A 16,462-nucleotide genomic window follows, 5' to 3' on the forward strand; every position below is an offset into this window, starting at 1 on the left:
CTCCCTAATCCACAGGCTGTTCTCTCTCTCTCTGTCCTGGGATTTGAACTCAGGGCTTTGTACTTGCAAAGCAGGCGCTGTACCACTTGAGCTACACCTCCATTCCATTTTGCTCTGGGTATTTTGGAGATGGGATCTTGAGAACTATTTGCCCAGGCTGACCTCAAACCACAATCCTTCTGATCTCAGCCTCCCAAGTAGCTAGGATTACAGGCATGAGCCACTGGTGCTTGGCCTCAGATCTTGTTTTCATTGGAATTTTTTCTCTCTGTGGTACTGGGGACGGAAACCAGGCTCTCATGTATGCTGGGCAAGTGCTCACCACTGAGCTTCACCCCCACCCTTTTCTCATCAATTTCAGTTTTTAAAAGTACATGTCTAAGGTATTATTTCATCTTCCACATAAAAACTTGTATACCAACCTGGGTGTGGTGGCATAAACCTGTAATCCCAGCTCTCTGGAGGCAGAGGTGGGAAGGTGGGGAGCTCCTGGCAGCCTGAGCTATGTAGCAAGACTCTGTCCCTAAAGAGAAAACAATTAAAAAGTCATACACATATTCAAAAAGTAAGGCAAAAAATAAAAAGAACCCTAAATGTCCATCTGCAGATGGAATGCATGGGTTTAAAATGTTCTCTTGAGGCACTGGTGGCTCATGCCTGTAATCCCAGCTACTCAGGAAACAGCGATCAGGAGGATCATGGTTCAAAGCTAGCCCCTGGCTCCATTTGTGTACAGAGACAGAAAGATGAGGGTTCCCAGGGCCTGGGGATCTTGAGAGGGAAATAGGAGGTGACAGCTAATGGGTTTGGAGTTTCTTTTGGGGTGATAAAAAAAATAAAATGGATTGTGGTGATAGGTCTCCAAGCCTATGAATATTCTAAACATACTCAATTGTGTTCTAAATATTGAATATTCTGAAAATATTCAATTGTGGATGTGAATTCTATCTCAATGAAGTTTTTTGGGGGCTGTACCAGAGTTTGAACTCAGAGCCTCTTTGTCTCTCTCCCAGTACTGGAGCTTGAACTCGGGCTGCGGCTTCCTAGGCAAGGGCTCTACCACTGAGCCCCAGGCCTTTTTGAGGCAGGCTCTTGCCAGGTAGCCCATGCTGGCCTGAGATCCTCCTGCCTCAGCCTCCCAACTGCTGAGATTACAGGTATGCACCACCACACCCAGCTCTCAGGGCTCTTATTTAAAAAAATAGTTTTGATGACTTTTTGGGTGCTCCCTTAAATTTGCATCTGCTCCCAGGCCTGGCACACCTGCGGTGGGAAGGAGGCCACAGGGTGGGCAAGAAGGATCCTAAAGTCCAGGAGATGCAGCCCCGGCACCCTCCCTTCCGGATGTCCTGCCTTTGAAGAACCTATGCCCAGCCTGCACCAGCCTCCCAGAGGGCCTGACTCAGTTTGCCTGCGGTGTGCGTGGGCCCCGTGCATGTGACCCTCTGCTTTCCTTTCAGTGACTCAGGCGTCCTGAAGCCCCCTCCCCGGGGACGCCTGGCTATGGATGGTAACTTTTCACAGACGTGGGGGAAGCAGGCTGGCGCCTCCCAGGCCCAAGCCAGGCTCCTGGGGACAGCCCAACAGCCCACTCCAGAGAGGGCCTGGGGGCTGGGGGTGGGGAACGCTTCTCAAAGGGCCTTTGTGGGAGCGGCTGGGGGGACTGCCGGGGGACCCCGCCCTGCGTGACTCACGCCTCATTGCTGGGCGGTGACTCACGCCCGGGCCCCCTCCTGCCCGCCGCCCTACAGCAGGTGTTGCCAGCTCCAGCGGGCTCTGCAGCCACTGTCATGCCACCCAAGTCTGGGCCTGTGAACTGCGCCTACTTTAGGGGTGCCCACATTGTCCTAATCACCTTGCCGTCTTGGGTTGGGGCCCAGGGGAAGAATTCCTACACCCCGGCCCTTTCTGGGCAGCAGGCACGGGCACCAGGATGTGCCAGCCTTTGTGTGGCTCCATCCTGAAAGTCTCAAACCGCTCCGAATGTCGCATGTTCTTCCCTTGCCCCTTTAACAGATGGGGAAACTGAGGCCCAGTGAGGGCAAGAAGCTAGGAGATACAGATTGGCATTGCGGAATGATGCCAGGTGTCATACATGCGGCAGTAGGGGGGTTAGTTAGCGCGTCATGCAATGAAGCCCTCGCTTTGCTGATGGGTAAACTGACGCACGAAGTCTTTAAAACCACAAAGCAAAAGAGGCTAGACCAGGATTCGAACCGAACCCCCGAGCCCAGGTATGCTCCACCGGCCTGGGCGCCCATTTGGGGACTGGGGCGCCCCCGCCGCCGGGCCCCTCCCGACGGCCAGCCGGGTCCGGGCCGCCCGCCAGCCCGCCGGGCGCCGCGCCCGTCCGCATCACGCCGCGGTGAGTCACCGCGCCGGCCCCGCCCCCCGCGCCAACAAACAGCGCGTTGCCTGGCAACGGCCGCCGCCCGCCCGCCCCGTGCAGACCCGGGTTCGAGTCTCCAGCAGGGATGAGCGCTACCGGGGGTTCAGGGAACCCAGTGGCCGTCCCCAGACTCGAGGTTCAGATTAAGCCTGGTACGCATGTTGTGGGGGCCAAGGAGACAACTGTGGTCCCATGCAGGTGGGCCGGGCAATTGGGTCCTCAATCCAGACCCCCACCCCTGGTTCTGGGTAACTCGGGGTACTCCTGAGGCTGAGGAACTGGGGCTCTCCAGGGGATCAAAGCCTCTTGGGGCGGGGATGGAGGTCCAGAGACTGATGGAGTTTTTTTTTTATATATATATATCACCTCCTGCCCCCCCCAAAAAGTAGCTAGCATTTGTGTGTGTGTGTGTGTGTGTGTGTGTGTGTTACTAGGGTTTGAACTCAGTGCCTACACCTTGAGCCACTCCATCAGCCCTTTTTTGTGAAGGGTTTTTTCGAGATTGGGACTCATGAACTATTTGTCCTGGGGTAGCTTCGAACCGCAATCCTCCTGATCTTTGCCTTCCAAGTAGCTAGGAATACAGGCAGTTCCAAGGCCTGTTCTGCACGTGTGTATCTATGTCATTAATTTACTGGTCTCCATAGATCTCTGACAGTTCACAAGTATTCCTGTGTTACAGATGGAGAAACTGAGTCACAGTCAATGTCCCTTGCCAGAGGTGGCAAAGTCAAGGCAGGTTGACTAGCTCACTAGAATGCATGCCTTCCCCACCCCCACCTTGGTGGCAGTCATAGCTGTGTGGCGGGAATGTCAAGTCCAAGTTGGAGTCTGGGTTCACTGTACAAAGGTGTGCTAGGCTCCTTGGGGGCTCTGTACACAGGCAGCTAAAGGATGTGTCCATAGAGGCTATGCCAGCATCCCCCCCATACATGCACAAGGCAGGGAGAGGACTCCCCAGGAGCCAGGGTCGGACCACCTCTTGCTCTTGGCTTCCCAGCACCCCATTATAGTCACCACTCACCAGGCCTCCCTGTAAGGACCTGACCAGCTGCCTGAGAAGTCACTGAATTGGACCATTTAAAAAATGTTCAGACTGGAGATGGTGGTTTCCACCTGTAATGCCAGCACTCCAAAGACTGAAGCAGGAAGACAGAGTTTGAGGCCAGCATGGGCCAGCACGTAGTCTGAAAAAAATGTTGACTCCGGGGACACAAGTCCCCGGAGAGTCAGGAGGCTCTCGGTTCAAAGCCAGACTGGGCAAATAGTTCACGAGACCCTATCTCGAAAAAACTCTTCACAAAAAAGGGCTGGTGGAGTGGCTCAAGGTGTAAGTCCTGAGTTCAAACTCCAGTACTTCAAAAAATAAATAAGTGGCATGGGATATATGTATTTTTTGGCAGCACTGGGATTTGATCTCAGGGCCTCACGCTTGCTAGGCAGGCATTCTTACCACTTGAACCACTCTGCCAGCCCTTTTTTGGTGCTGGGTGTTTTTGAGGTAGGTCAAACTGGTTGCTCATGATGGCTTCCAACTATGATCCTCCTGATCTCTGCTTCCTAAATAGCTAGGATTACAGGTGTGAGGCACTAGTGTTGGGGACAAGACTGACTTATACTAGAAAAAAACAAAAAAAGATGAATTGTGTACTTGAAAATCAAAGTGGACTAGGTGTTCTGTGTTTTATCTGGTAACCTGACTAGTCAGGAACCCCTGAGGTCTTGTGCCAGAGGCTCCCGCCTGCAATCCTACATACTCAAGAGGCAGAGTTCAGGAAGGTCAAAGTTCGAGGCTAGCCCCTGCAAAATTCAAGACCCTGTCTCAAAAATACCCAGCACACACACAAAAGGACTGGTGGAGCTGCTCAAGGAGTAGAGCACCTGCCGAGAAACTGTGAAGTCCCAAGTTCCAACCCCAAGACCACAAAAAGTAACAAGGACCCCTGAGGATGGGGAAAAGATACCAATGTATTTTTTTTTTCTGTTCCATTGCTGGACACCCAGCCCAGGGCCTTTGCACTTGCTAGGCAAGCACTTTAACCCTGAGCTACACACCTGGCTCTAAGCCAATGCACTTTTTTATGGCGGTACTGGGATTTGAACTCAGGGTGTAGAGCTTGAGGCACACCCATGCACTTTGAAGTAGATGCTACCTGAGCCTCTTTTTCGAGACAGGTAAACAGGCTCCGGGGAGATTTGGGGAACTTTGCCTATAGGGTTGGTAAGTGGGTGTCCCTGGATGGGAACTGAGTCCAGCAGCAGTGGCAGCTGCACCCCCATCTTCCAGGGGGCGGAGCTGACCCCTAGAGTACAGGTAAGGGACTTTCTAATGCCATGCGCTCTCTCGTCCCCTGGCGCAGCATGCGCTCGGTGCCATTCCGGCGCGTGTCTGGGGGGTGGGGACACTGAGGCAGGAAGGGCGGGGGGGGATCCTCTCCCCCACTCCGGGCCTGGAGACTCCGGCGTCTGCGCCCGCCAGAGGGGGAGGGGCGGGTTATTTTTACCTCCTTCCAGGCAGCCGGGGCGACAGGAAGTGAGCGCGCGGCCCGCCAGATGTGGGAGTCAGGCAGCTGGGAGCAGCCACAGCTGGACTGGCGGCCGGCCGGGGGCGGGGTGCGCACAAGGGTGGGTCCCAGGCCTCAGGTCCCCCTCTTTGTTCCCTGCCGCCCCAGCCACCCTCCAAGGTCCCCATGCGCCCCATCCTCCCCCCCACCCCCAGCACCCTGGCTGCTCCCCCATCTGTGATCCAGGACTTTGGGTGCTCAGGGATATGGAGTCCCGGGCGGGGAGGGAGACCCTGCTTTTTGCCCCTGGGGACACCCCCGGTCTCTGCAGAGTCGGGGTGTCAGGGACAGGTGGCCCCTCGTCGGTCCCGCTGTCACTGCCATTGTTTAGCCGTCGGCCACCTCCTTGGAAAGTTAACCCGCCCGTGGTAATTTTATTTGGGAACTTCGGCCAGTTGCCATAGCAACCCCAGTGACGTCAGAGGGGCTGGGGCCCGAAATCCCCGGGAAAGGGGGTGGGGATGGGATTAGGAGGGGAGACCCCTAGATGGATTCCACCTTAACCCTACACATGCCGGCTGTGTCGGAAGAGGACAGTCAGAGGTGACACTTTTTTGGTCTCCAACCCCCCCCTTCCCCACCCCCCCACCAACTCTGGCCATGTTCCCGAGCGGGGTGGTGGCAGGCCAGGCCTTGATGTCATGGGGGCTGGGTGGGTGGTGAGTCAGAGTCAGGGTGGGGGCTATTTCTGTAGGAGCCACCTCATCAGTGCCCCTCAGGAAGTTTGTGACAGTCCCTGGGGGCTTCAGGCACCTGGTCCCAGGGGCCCGACAGATCCCGGGGTCCTCTGCCCCTCTCAGCCCTCTTTCCGGGTTCTCCATTCACCGATTTAGGGCTGTGTTGAATGGAGTTAGTGACTGTCGGCTGGGGCCACCACGTAATGTCCTTCTCCGGATGTGGGGAGTGGCCGTGCCATAGGGAGGGGGGCAGGGATGCGGTGGGATCCTTGTACAGTCCACAACACAGCCAGTCGCCACGGCGACAGGGGCCCTGACTGGCTGGAGGACAGCCGCCAGCCAGGGGCTGGGCTGGGCGGAGCCACCCTGACCACAGTGACGTAGGACTTCCTCGGCAGGGCCTGTTTGATGTCTCTGTGTGCAGCGTTGCCATGGGGCCCGGCAGGCGCCCTACATGTGTGCACCAGGGTGACCTGTGGGGCGACCTACCTGGCTTGTCAGGGTCCCTTGACCCAGCCCCCTACCTGCTCTACCTCAAGCTTGTCCAAGTTCTAGTCTGGATCCTGCCTTACGTACCTCTTTGCAGCCAAGGGACATGACCATTTTCAGAGAGGTGTGATCTGTTGGCCAAAGCTAGAAAGTTGGGAGAGCAACGATTTGAAACTTTGTTCTTTTGCTCCACTCCTCTCCTGGCCTTCGTCAAACTGGGCTCCATGCTGTTTTTCCATTTTTATTTTATGTTTTTGCAGTGCTGGTATTTGAACCCAGAGCTCCTGCATGCTAGGCAAGCGCTCTACCACTTGAGCCCCATCCCCAGCCCTTTTGTTTTTGTTTTGTTTTTGAGATAGGGTCTCTTTAATTTTTCCCAGGCCTCTGCCTCCCAAGTAGCTGGGATTGCAGGCCCCACACCCAGCTTTGATGCTGTTGCACATATCGCCCCAGGGCCTTTGCACTAGCTGTTCCCTGCTGCTGGAACTCTCTTCTGTCACGGTTCTGCATGGCTTTTCCCTCAGTTCCTTACATCTTTGTTTAAATGTCACCTCCTTCTCAGGAAGGCCTTTCCTGATCTGGTTCCCATTCCTTTGTCCCCCACCACCCTTTTCCCCAGGCCCCTTTCCAGTTCTCTCCCTGGCCCTTACCACCAGACACCTCTCTATCTGCTTATAATGTCTGGTCCCCCATAGATGTCACCCCCATGTTTTCTGCTGTGACCCTGGGGCTCAGAACAGTGCCTGACACACAGATATACCCAGTGAGTGTTTGTAGAATGAGTGTGTGTGAGTGTGTGTGTGTCTGGTGCCATTCGACCTGGCCTCACTCTGTCCCTGTCTTCACTCCCTGTTGATGGGTCAGTTTGGTGCGCTCCAGTCCCACTGTCCCTAAGGGAATCAGCCAGCTTGGGACAGGGCTGTTCAGGGGACACAAATATCAGGGGGCCCAGAGAGAGAGAGATCTGGAGGTTTTAGGGGGTGTCCTTCCAAGCTTGGGCTGGGAGATGCAGTGTGAGCTGGGGTGATCTGAACCACGTGCAGGAGAGCCACAAATCAGTGACTTTGGGGAACTGGTGTACCCAGAGACCAGCATGGAGGAGATGTTACCCTGAAACTACACCTGACTGCAGAATCATGGGGGTTGTCTGTCTGGGCAGGCAGTCTAATTCCCGGGTGTCAAGGAAGATCTTGGAGTAGCAGCGTGGAACAGGCGGGTAGGGTTGATGAATTGGATTATTTTCTGCTTCCAGACTGACAGGAGTGACTCGGGTCACTCCACAGGTCCACAGGGAGATCCCAGGCCCACCCGGGGACCTCCATATTTATTTAAAACTGGGCTCAGGAGGCCATGTGGTGAGTGCTCCCCGCTTCCGGCCCCGCCCTGAGTTGGGGAATTCTGTGCCACCCCAAATCCTCCCCCAGGGCCCCATGAGCGGGCAGCTTGCCCCCTCCTGCCCAAACTTGCCAGGTCCTGCCACCCGGGACTGCCTGCCTCTTGGGCCCCACAGGGAAGAAAGCCCCCAGGGCCCCCAGGGCTGGGCCCCATAGATGGTAGCCGGGTGTGGCTTCCGCCCTTCACCCCGCAATCCCAACATACTGATCTGAGCTCACAAAATGGGGAACCCTGGAGGTTGTTTGGGATATGAGGTGACACAGAGGCGTCCAACCTGTCCCTCCAGTCCCCTGCCTGGGCATGCTTTTGGGTAACCCCTTCCCAGCATTTTTTCAAAGAGGGGAGGCTGGTCCCTTACTGTCTGGCATGTGGGACCCCCAAGGATGCTACTTGGGAAATGTGGTGTGTGTGGGGGCGGGGGGGGGACGACCGTGCACCGGAAGCAAAGCTCACCCAGTTTTGGGAAAGGTCCTGCAGGCTCGGGACCCTCTCCCTGGCATGATGGTGTTTATGGGGGTGGTTGGGGGTTTGTCAGTCTTTGTCCCCTCTGCAGCCGGCAAAGCTGCAGCCAGGCATGCCCGAGGAGGCTGCGTGGCCACAGAGGGCTCCCCGCCCACCCCTCCTTTGCTGGGTTTTGTTCCCGCCCGGCCCCCCACCTGGGCAGCGGGCCAGGCCCCAAGGCAGGGCCCCGTCCTGAGGAGCTGTGCCCCCGTGTTCCTCCCGGTGGAGGGGAGTCTGGAGGATGGGGAGACGGGAGCATAGAGAAAGAGGGAGGAGTCCCAGCCACTTTCTTAGGGGGCTGGGGTGTTTCCCAGAGGTGCAGGGATGGATGGAGGATGGTGCTGGGACGCTTGGGTGAGGAAGAAGGGGACCCAGACCCCTCGGGTCACCTGGCTTGGAGTCCGAGAATCGTTTCTATGCAGCAAGAGAGGGTTGGGTGGGATAAAAGGAAGGACTTCCTTAGTCTGGGGAGAAGGTGCTGTTTGGCAAGACAGCCCAACACCCAAGCCCAAGCAGATTCTTTGGGAAGGTGGAGAAAGAAAAGTTGGGCCTGAGTTGGGGATCGGATGGAGTTGGGGGGACAGGACAGAGACAGTGGGGGCGGACCGCCTCCTGCGGGGGCACATGACGGCGGCGCCCGCCCCGCCCCGCCCCGCGCCCGCCCCCTGCCCGGCCCGTGGTGCGGGGTGGGAGGAGACGGGGAAGGTTTTAAAAGCCACCGGGCCCCGCGGCGGGCCGGCCAGTGAGTGGGGCGCAGCGCGGCCGGCGGCCACCCTGGGCCGGCCGGAGTCGGGAGGTCCCCGGCGCCCCGAGAGCCCGGCTCCCCTCCCCCCGCGGGTAAGTTGGGGACAAACCCGGGAGGGCCCCGGGCGCGCGCGAGCGAGCGAGCGAGCGGGTGGCGCCGCAGTGGCGGCCGCGGCAACTTTTGCGCGCGGGGCTCGTGCGCGCAGTGGGGTGCGTCCCGCGGGGACCCCGGCTCTTGGCGGGTGGGGGGCGCAGCGCCGCGCCCCGCACTTGGAGTAGGTGGAGGAGAAGCGCGGGAGGAGGGTGTGCGGGAGGAACCGTGCATCTGGCGGTGGGGGCGCTCACAAAGTCCCGGGGCGCCCCCTTCGGATTAGCCCAAGCTGTACCCCCTTTTGGAGAAGCCTATGGCGTCCCCTCAGCTAGCCCCCCCTCCTTCCTTCCCTCTTGCCTCTCTCCCAGGGGACCCTTGGGAACGTGGTGGCCACTGGAGTAGAGCAAGGTGGGCAGGCTGTTGGCACCGTGGCGGGAGGGGCTGTGCCCACCTTGAACTTGAACTTGGGGAGGGGGAAGTGGGTGTGCGTGCCTGTCCCCCTCCCCCCACCCTGTTTATGCGAATATGTGGGGGGAGGGCGCGGTGGGGGGGTGCTGCTGCCTGGGCTTTGGACTGGAAGCGTAAGGAGAGGGTTCCCAGAGTTCTTTGGATGAGAGGGAGGCTGTGGTTTAAGTTCAAGTTCTTGATATGCGGCCCAGTAGTGGAGGGAAGGCCTCCCATTGGGGAGGGCAAGGTAGAGGCCTGGCCAGGTGGTGCAGCCTCTTCTTGGGGGGACCTGTCCTGACTTTTGTCCCTTACTGGCGCCAGGGAGGGACGGGATCTTTCAAGGTTACATAGAAAAGGAGACCAAGTTTGGGGGCTTTCTGGAGGACTCACACGCCAGCCTAAAGCAGCTTGGGGTGCCCATGCCCTTGGGCTGCACGGGGAGGTTGAAAGGACCCCGTCTGAACTCTACAGCCTTATCCTACTCTCATGCTGACCTGATTCCAGACCTACATTTGGCCGCCCCCAAAGCCCCCAGCTGGAACTGAACTCCCAGCCCAGCCCACCCCAGACCCAGTGTCCCCTCTACTGCCTTGGAGGTGGCATGCCCTTGACTCTGTCACTTGCCCCTTTCCCAGCCCCAACCAGCTGCCTGCCTATGACAAGGTGGCTTATGAAGCAGGGACTAGGGACTGACGGACCCCTGGCACAGGAGTTGTCCTCTGGCCCTGTCTGTGCCAGCCCAAGCTGGAAGGCAGTGCCCAACAGGTGCCCAGGCTTAGAGGCGAGGTGGTGTGAGACACACTTTGTCCGCTCGCCCACACGCCCTGCCTGGGCACGTGTTCACACGCCATCCTCCTGGGAAGGCACAGGCTCTGGGGCCTGGTGCCAGCTCTATCCTGGCGTCCATGGGGGCACCCGAAGCCCCCGGCCCTTGCAGGATGTCATCTGCAAACACCTTCAACATGACAGGCCTTGTCTGTGGGCCTGGAAGTGGCCCTAAAATAGCTGCCGGCCTGGCCTGGGGCTGGCAAACAGAGCACATGCGTGACAGGGCGTGTCCAGGGGGGTCAGGCCTGTCTGTGCTGGCCCGGCCTCTAAGTCTCCACAGATTCTTGCTGCTGGAGAGAGACACAGAGGATGTTCCAGGGGTCCTCCCAGAGAACCCTGTGCATTGCCCGTTGGTGTCCGATGCGAGTGGAGGCCAGATGTTCTCTGCGGGCCACAGCTGTGGGACAGGCCCCCATCCATCTGCATTTCCCGGTAATGGACCGTGGGGTTCCACTGGGGTGACTTGTTCTGCATGGGTCCAAGTGTCACTTTGATATACCCTAGGGTGGTTCTCAAAGTTTGCTCTTCTTGGGAGGTGGGCAGGGGAGCCTGTCCACTGTGAATGATGGAGCTGGGGACCCTTTGTAGTCTTAAGAAAAACTGTCTCCAACTCACTCTTTGGGACTTTGGATGTTCTTTTATGCCAGGATTGGGGTGGCTTTTCTTAATAGTGTGGCCTTAGGCCCAGTTCCTAACCTCCCTGCCTCAGTTTTTCCATCTGTAAACTGGGAGCATTTGGAAGCGGTGCAGCAAACACTATAGCTCTCCGCTGTATTCCAGGCCCTGGACTTCAGATCCCTGAGGGGCTCTGTGGTCCCTTTCCCTCCTGCTGTCAGGTGTCCTGAGTGGACACAGCGGTGTGTCATCACCCCTGCCATCAAGGCTGGTCACTGGGGAAAGATGTACACTGAGGGTAGTGGGCAGAGGAGGCTGCCATGCTGGGCACAGCTGAGTCACACTCCAGCGGCGCCTTGCCCCAGGGTGCTGGAGCTGGCGCCACCCTGGGTGTGGTCACTCAGCTGTGGGCCCTGGGCAGAGCTGAGCTGTGGGTCTGGGATGCGGGGAGGTGGTGGCGAGGGGGCCAGGGAAGTGACTTGTTGATGCCAAGCCACATGGCGTCTCCTTGGTTCGTTTTCCAACGTCACCATCCAGGGGACTGTGGTCACCCACACCTCCAAGAACGCCTTGGGGAGTCCAAGGACCATGAGTCGGGGGCCTGGGAACTGTTGGTGTGTCAAGGAGACAGAACCTATGAAAGCTGGTGGCCCCAAATCCAGACCAGGCTTTGCAAATGCCTGACCTGTCGGAGCAGGCGGTGTGGGCACACTGGTGGGGGTGGACCCCTCAGTTAAGGGCTCCAGTGTGGACGTCAGGGCGCCCCTGGGGACTCAGATTGGCTTCGGCAGGATTAAAGTCTAAAGATGGATGAAGTGTGGCTGGCCGGGCACCGTGGGAGCTGGGACATGGGTTTCATGTCCCCTATTTATAACAAGTGGTTCAACCCTCACTTGTGCACCCCTTCCTGAGTCTCCCCCGACCCCAGCCCTGGGTGGGCAATGCAGCCCACCCAGGCTTCCTCCATCCGGGTGCCAGCCTCCTGGGGCTGCTCAGTGGCACTGGGGCGGTTGTTATTGTCAGCGCTTGGTGATCTGAGCAGAGGGTGGGGGGCCAGGTTGGCGGCTGGCTCGGGGCCCGGCCCTGGAGCTTCTGTTAAGAATCTGACCCATTAGGCAAAGCACTAGTGACAGGCTGGGAGGGCGGTGGCAGCGGCAGGCAGGGCGGGGCCTGCAGTCCTTGGTATTTTCCGATCCCAGCTGCTCTGTGAGGGTGGAAAGTATTTGAGGATCAGGCTTGGTGGCGGCTGTGGCAGGGGCCCGCCGGCGGAAGCCACCCCCAATTCACTCTGGGAGCCTGGGCTGGGGGGGGGCGCGGTGCATTGGGGCTGGCCTGGCTGGAGGGCACACACGCTGCCTGCCATATCTGTAACCATGCATTTGGATGCACACACAGTGGCTGGTGGGGTGGGGTGGCCTGGAACAGCCTGGGGACCACTCTGTGACCTGGCCTCGGGGTCTTCACCCTATGCCAAATACCTCCAGTGCTAGGAGCATGGCTCCTCCAGGCCCCATGTCACACGAGCCTGACAAGCATGGTATGAATGGCCCAGTCCCCCTCCCACACCCTGCCCCTGGGCAGTGCCCTGTCCACTCGAGACCCAGACCTTTTGTGCCTGTGGGGATGGGGAGTGGCCTTGGCCCCAGCCCTGGGCTCTGTGTAGGGGAAACCCCACAGGAAACAGGCCTGGCCAAATGGCCGCCCTTCCCGTTCTCGTCCCTGGGACAGAAATATGCTGTCTCACTTCCGGAGGCGGCCTGGGGAGGCTGGCCGCCCGATGGGGCCTGGGCTGCTCCCACTTGATGCCCCCAGACCCAACAGGGACAGGGCTGGGGCCTCCTGGGAAAAAGGATCGCGTGTGTGCGTGTGTGCGTGGTCAGGAACAAAGTTCCAGCCTGGTCCTCCAGTGTGGGCGACTTCTCCAGTGTCCTGCTTGGAGAAGGACATTTGCTGTGTCCTGATTTACATATGTCACTACACATCTCCCACCAATCACTTACGAAGTAGACACTTATTATTGTTGTGTTGCAGATGGTGGAAACTGAGGCCCAGAGAGGTAGAGTGGCTTGGCTGGGGTCACCCAGCAAAGAAGCCACAGACCTGGGGTGGCGGGGTGGGTTTCAAATATGAGCAGAGTTGCTCCAGAATTGGGGTCTTCTAGTCATGGACGTAGGTGTGTGACGTGTGGATCTCAAGGTCCCTTTTTATTGGAAGGACTTGAATTCAGTTTAATGTTATGTGGCTGCCATGAAATTTTATTATTATTGATTTTGGTGAGCCGCACCCCCAGAAATTATCTTTTTATGTTTTTGAGACAAGGTTTCACAGTGTAGCCCAGGCTGGTCTCAAACTCTCAATCCTCCTGCCTCCACCTCCCGAGGGCTGGGATTATAGGAGTGTACCATCGCACTTGGCACCCCCATGATATTCATAATTGGCAAAAAAAAAAAAAAAAAAAGCGTCCTGAATTTTCATTCTACACTAGGCCCCCCTAATTCAGTGACCTGTCCTGGTGCTGGGCATTTGGTGAGTCCCATACACCTCCTCAGTGAACACTTGCTGGCCTACTCGGTAGAAACTCTCGGTCCATTTTACAGATGAGGAAACTGAGGAGCAGCTACTCGAGCGGTTCCTGTGCCCTGTCTGGGTCCTGTGCTCCTGGTGGGGGGACATGTGTGTCCAGGGACAGGGAGAGTCAGGCGCTGCGTGGCAGTATCCGCCCTGGTGGGGTGCAGGCTAAGGCCTGGCCATTGAGGAGGAGACGAGGCCAAGGCGGTGGGGGGAGGCCCTGGTGGTTTCCTCCTGCCCTTCAGGCTTCTAGGAAGTGGCGCCAGCTGGGGTGACATCACTTCCTGCCCGCCGCCCCTCGGCTTCCTCTACCATGGCCCCATTCGGCCTGGTTAGGGCTTGGTGGGGGGGTGGGGTTGGCTGGGGAGGAGTAGTGAGCTGGCTGGATACTGGTTTCTGGGGCTCTTGCAGCCTCTTTGGCCTGAAAAGGCTCTTGGTGGTGCCGGGGGTGGAACCCAGGGCTCGCGCAAGCTAAGCTAGCACTGTACCGAGGAGCCCGTGCCCAGTCCTGTGAAATTCATTTTTTGGTATCTGTGCCTCTGTCTGGTTGGGACAGAGAGCCCTGCCTGGGTCAGGGGTGCCGCTTGCTAGCTTGGTTCTTCCTGTCATTGCTCCTGACACTGGGAGAAGACTTTCCTGCCAGGTGTCAGAAGGAGACAGGCGGGTACCTGGATGGGAGGTATCCCCAAATCTCACGACCTCTTTTGCTTTCTCCCCTCTAGGTGCCACCCTCCAGCTCCACCTGGTGATCCCCCGACCCTGTGCCATGGCCGGCTGGGGTTCCTGGGGATGGGATTTGCTGCCTGTCACAAATCACATTGCCAGGGATTTCCAACCGACCCTGTGCTCTGCCTCCGGGGGCCACTGTCACTGAGGATGTCTGCTGTCCCGGGATGGGGGGTGGGGGGGCAGAGAGCCCCACCCCGTGTGACACCTGGCCTGAGGAGCAGGGCTTAGTTGCTTGTGAGCAGGGTCCACACCAAGTCATGTTCACAGTGGCTAAGTTCCGCCCCCCGGGCCCCCACCTCCTCAGGCCCTCCGGCCTCTCCTGCCCAGCCTCCCTGGACTCGGCCTCCCTGGGCTCTGCCTCCCGTGCCTACTGAGCTGAAACACAGTTGATTAGATTGTACTGGCTCAGTTCAGCAGGAACAGGAGTCGAGCCCCCTCGGAGTCCGTCCCTGGGGGAGCCGACGCCTGGAGCTGAGACAAGGATCCAGTTCCAGATGTGGCCAAAGGAGGGACATGTGGGAGGGATGGGGTGGCGGGGGTTCCTGCCACCCACTGTGGTTCTGCACGTGGGTACCCTCCTGTGCCCACACCTTGGACTGGTGGACAGATGGATATCCACAGATGGATGGTGCGTCACCCTTCCATTAAAAGGGAAGCTAGCTAGCTGCGTCCCCTCTGCACCTGGAATCCCAGCCCCTCGAGTCCCTCTTCTTCTAAGCCTAGCCGGGGCACAGGCCCTCCAGCCTGCCCCTTCCCAGCAGCCACTTACCCAAGAGGAAGCTGTCTTAGGCCCCCTGACCGTTAAATGCCAACTCCCAGCTTCCGGGACCTGAGCTGAACCCGGTATGCCTGGCCCCCTTGTCCTGGGCCCCACCATTTTCCAACTTGGGAGGGGGAACAGAGACACCCATTCCACACATGGGACAGGAAACAAGGTCCACATGTGTGCCCAGAAAGGACACAGCAGGCCTGCTTAGTCCTGGGGCCCATCCTTCACTCCTTGGGTGGTCTCTTCAGCTCCTCCATGACTTGGGCTTGAAAGAGTTGAAAAGTCTGAGACCAGATGGGACAATGGCAGAGTGAAACTCCTCAGGCCATCAGGGCTGGCCCCGTCCCCTTTCTGCACCCTGGGCAAGGGCAGACAGAGACTTAGGGGAGGTAGGGGCAGTTTGTGTTGTGTGTGGCACCTGTTCCAACTAAATAAAAGTTGGCCCAGTTTCAGTCCTCAGTCTCATGTTCCTAAATCATTCCTTCCTGTCATCCTTGAATTAATGGCTTTTGAATTTGTGTTCTTGAACCCTGGGGTCCTTGACCTCACCTGATCCCCATCCTCCTCCCACCTGCTCCAGGAAGGTTCGTATGTATGGAGTGACCTTGAGAGGTGCCCTGGGGTTGTGGGTGACCCTGAGGAGCGAGGTAACTTAGACCTCAGGGTCTTAACCTAGTGACATTTGGGGGGGGAGAGGTTATTTGGGGTGCCTGGTATCGGAAAATATTAGAAGGGAGCTTTGAAACATTTGGGTGACAAGGTCCTGAGTGGCGCACCGGATCCAATCACAACATTTGGAAGCAGCGAGGACCCGCGGCGGGTGCAGCCGCTGCGGCGTCCTGCAGGTGGTGCTGGAGAGCAAGCGGCCTGGCCGTGGTCCGCCCGCACATACCTGCGGGACTGGCGGCGCCATAAGCCAATCACCGCCGGAGCCCCGCCCCCGACTGCGCGCGCAGCAAGGGCGCCCCCTAGCGCCCGCCCCACCGGGTTCGCTGTCCTGGTCTGCCCCGGCCCTGACAGTGACCCTGACAATCCGGCTGCTCATCCCTCTCTTTTTAAAAGCTGGAAGGGAGTCGCTTCTTGGGAAGCCAGCAAAGGAAAATCACGAAGCGCTTTCCCGACGTCCCCCAGATCCCTCGCTCTACTTGGGAACCTGAGAGCCTCATCTGCTCTGGTTAAAAGATCCAGACACGCCGGACCCCGCCCCAGATGACGTCACCACCCAGACCACGCCCACTCGCCTTGGCAGCCCGGAGCCACACCTTTCAAGGCCTGGTCTCATTCCAGGGTTCCCGCCTTTGGGCTTGGTGTCTTCCCCACCCAGCTGCACCCGGCACCCGAATCACCGACCTCCGGTGCTCGGCTATTTGCAGACAAGCCCCCTCCACAATGGCGAGCGTCTGGGGCCAGGGCGCCCCCTCGCGGGCCGTTCCTAGTGGTGCAAGGGCCGTGCAATTTGGTACTAAATGGAGCTTGGTTGCTTTCTACCTCGGTTCCTTGGTGCCTCGGTTTTCTCATCTGTAAAATGGGAATGATAATCTCCCACCGATTTAAAGGGCTGTCGTGATAATCATGCGAAACCTGCAAAGCTCCCAGCACTGTGCTTGCTTATAAAGCCCACTCCAAAGCACGTTTGCTATCACTCACATAACTTCT

General features: G+C 58.3%; 1 long non-coding RNA gene across 1 annotated transcript; it reads left to right on the forward strand.

The window, feature by feature from the left end:
- The first annotated feature begins 8,752 nt into the window (after positions 1-8,752).
- Positions 8,753-15,265, forward strand: LOC141416714 (uncharacterized). Its single transcript, XR_012441315.1, has 2 exons — positions 8,753-8,852; positions 14,031-15,265. It is a non-coding gene; the product is annotated as an uncharacterized lncRNA (long non-coding RNA).
- The last annotated feature ends 1,197 nt before the right edge of the window (positions 15,266-16,462 follow it).

The sequence above is a fragment of the Castor canadensis genome, chromosome 14 (genome assembly GCF_047511655.1).
Source record: "Castor canadensis chromosome 14, mCasCan1.hap1v2, whole genome shotgun sequence".
NCBI lineage: Eukaryota > Metazoa > Chordata > Mammalia > Rodentia > Castoridae > Castor > Castor canadensis.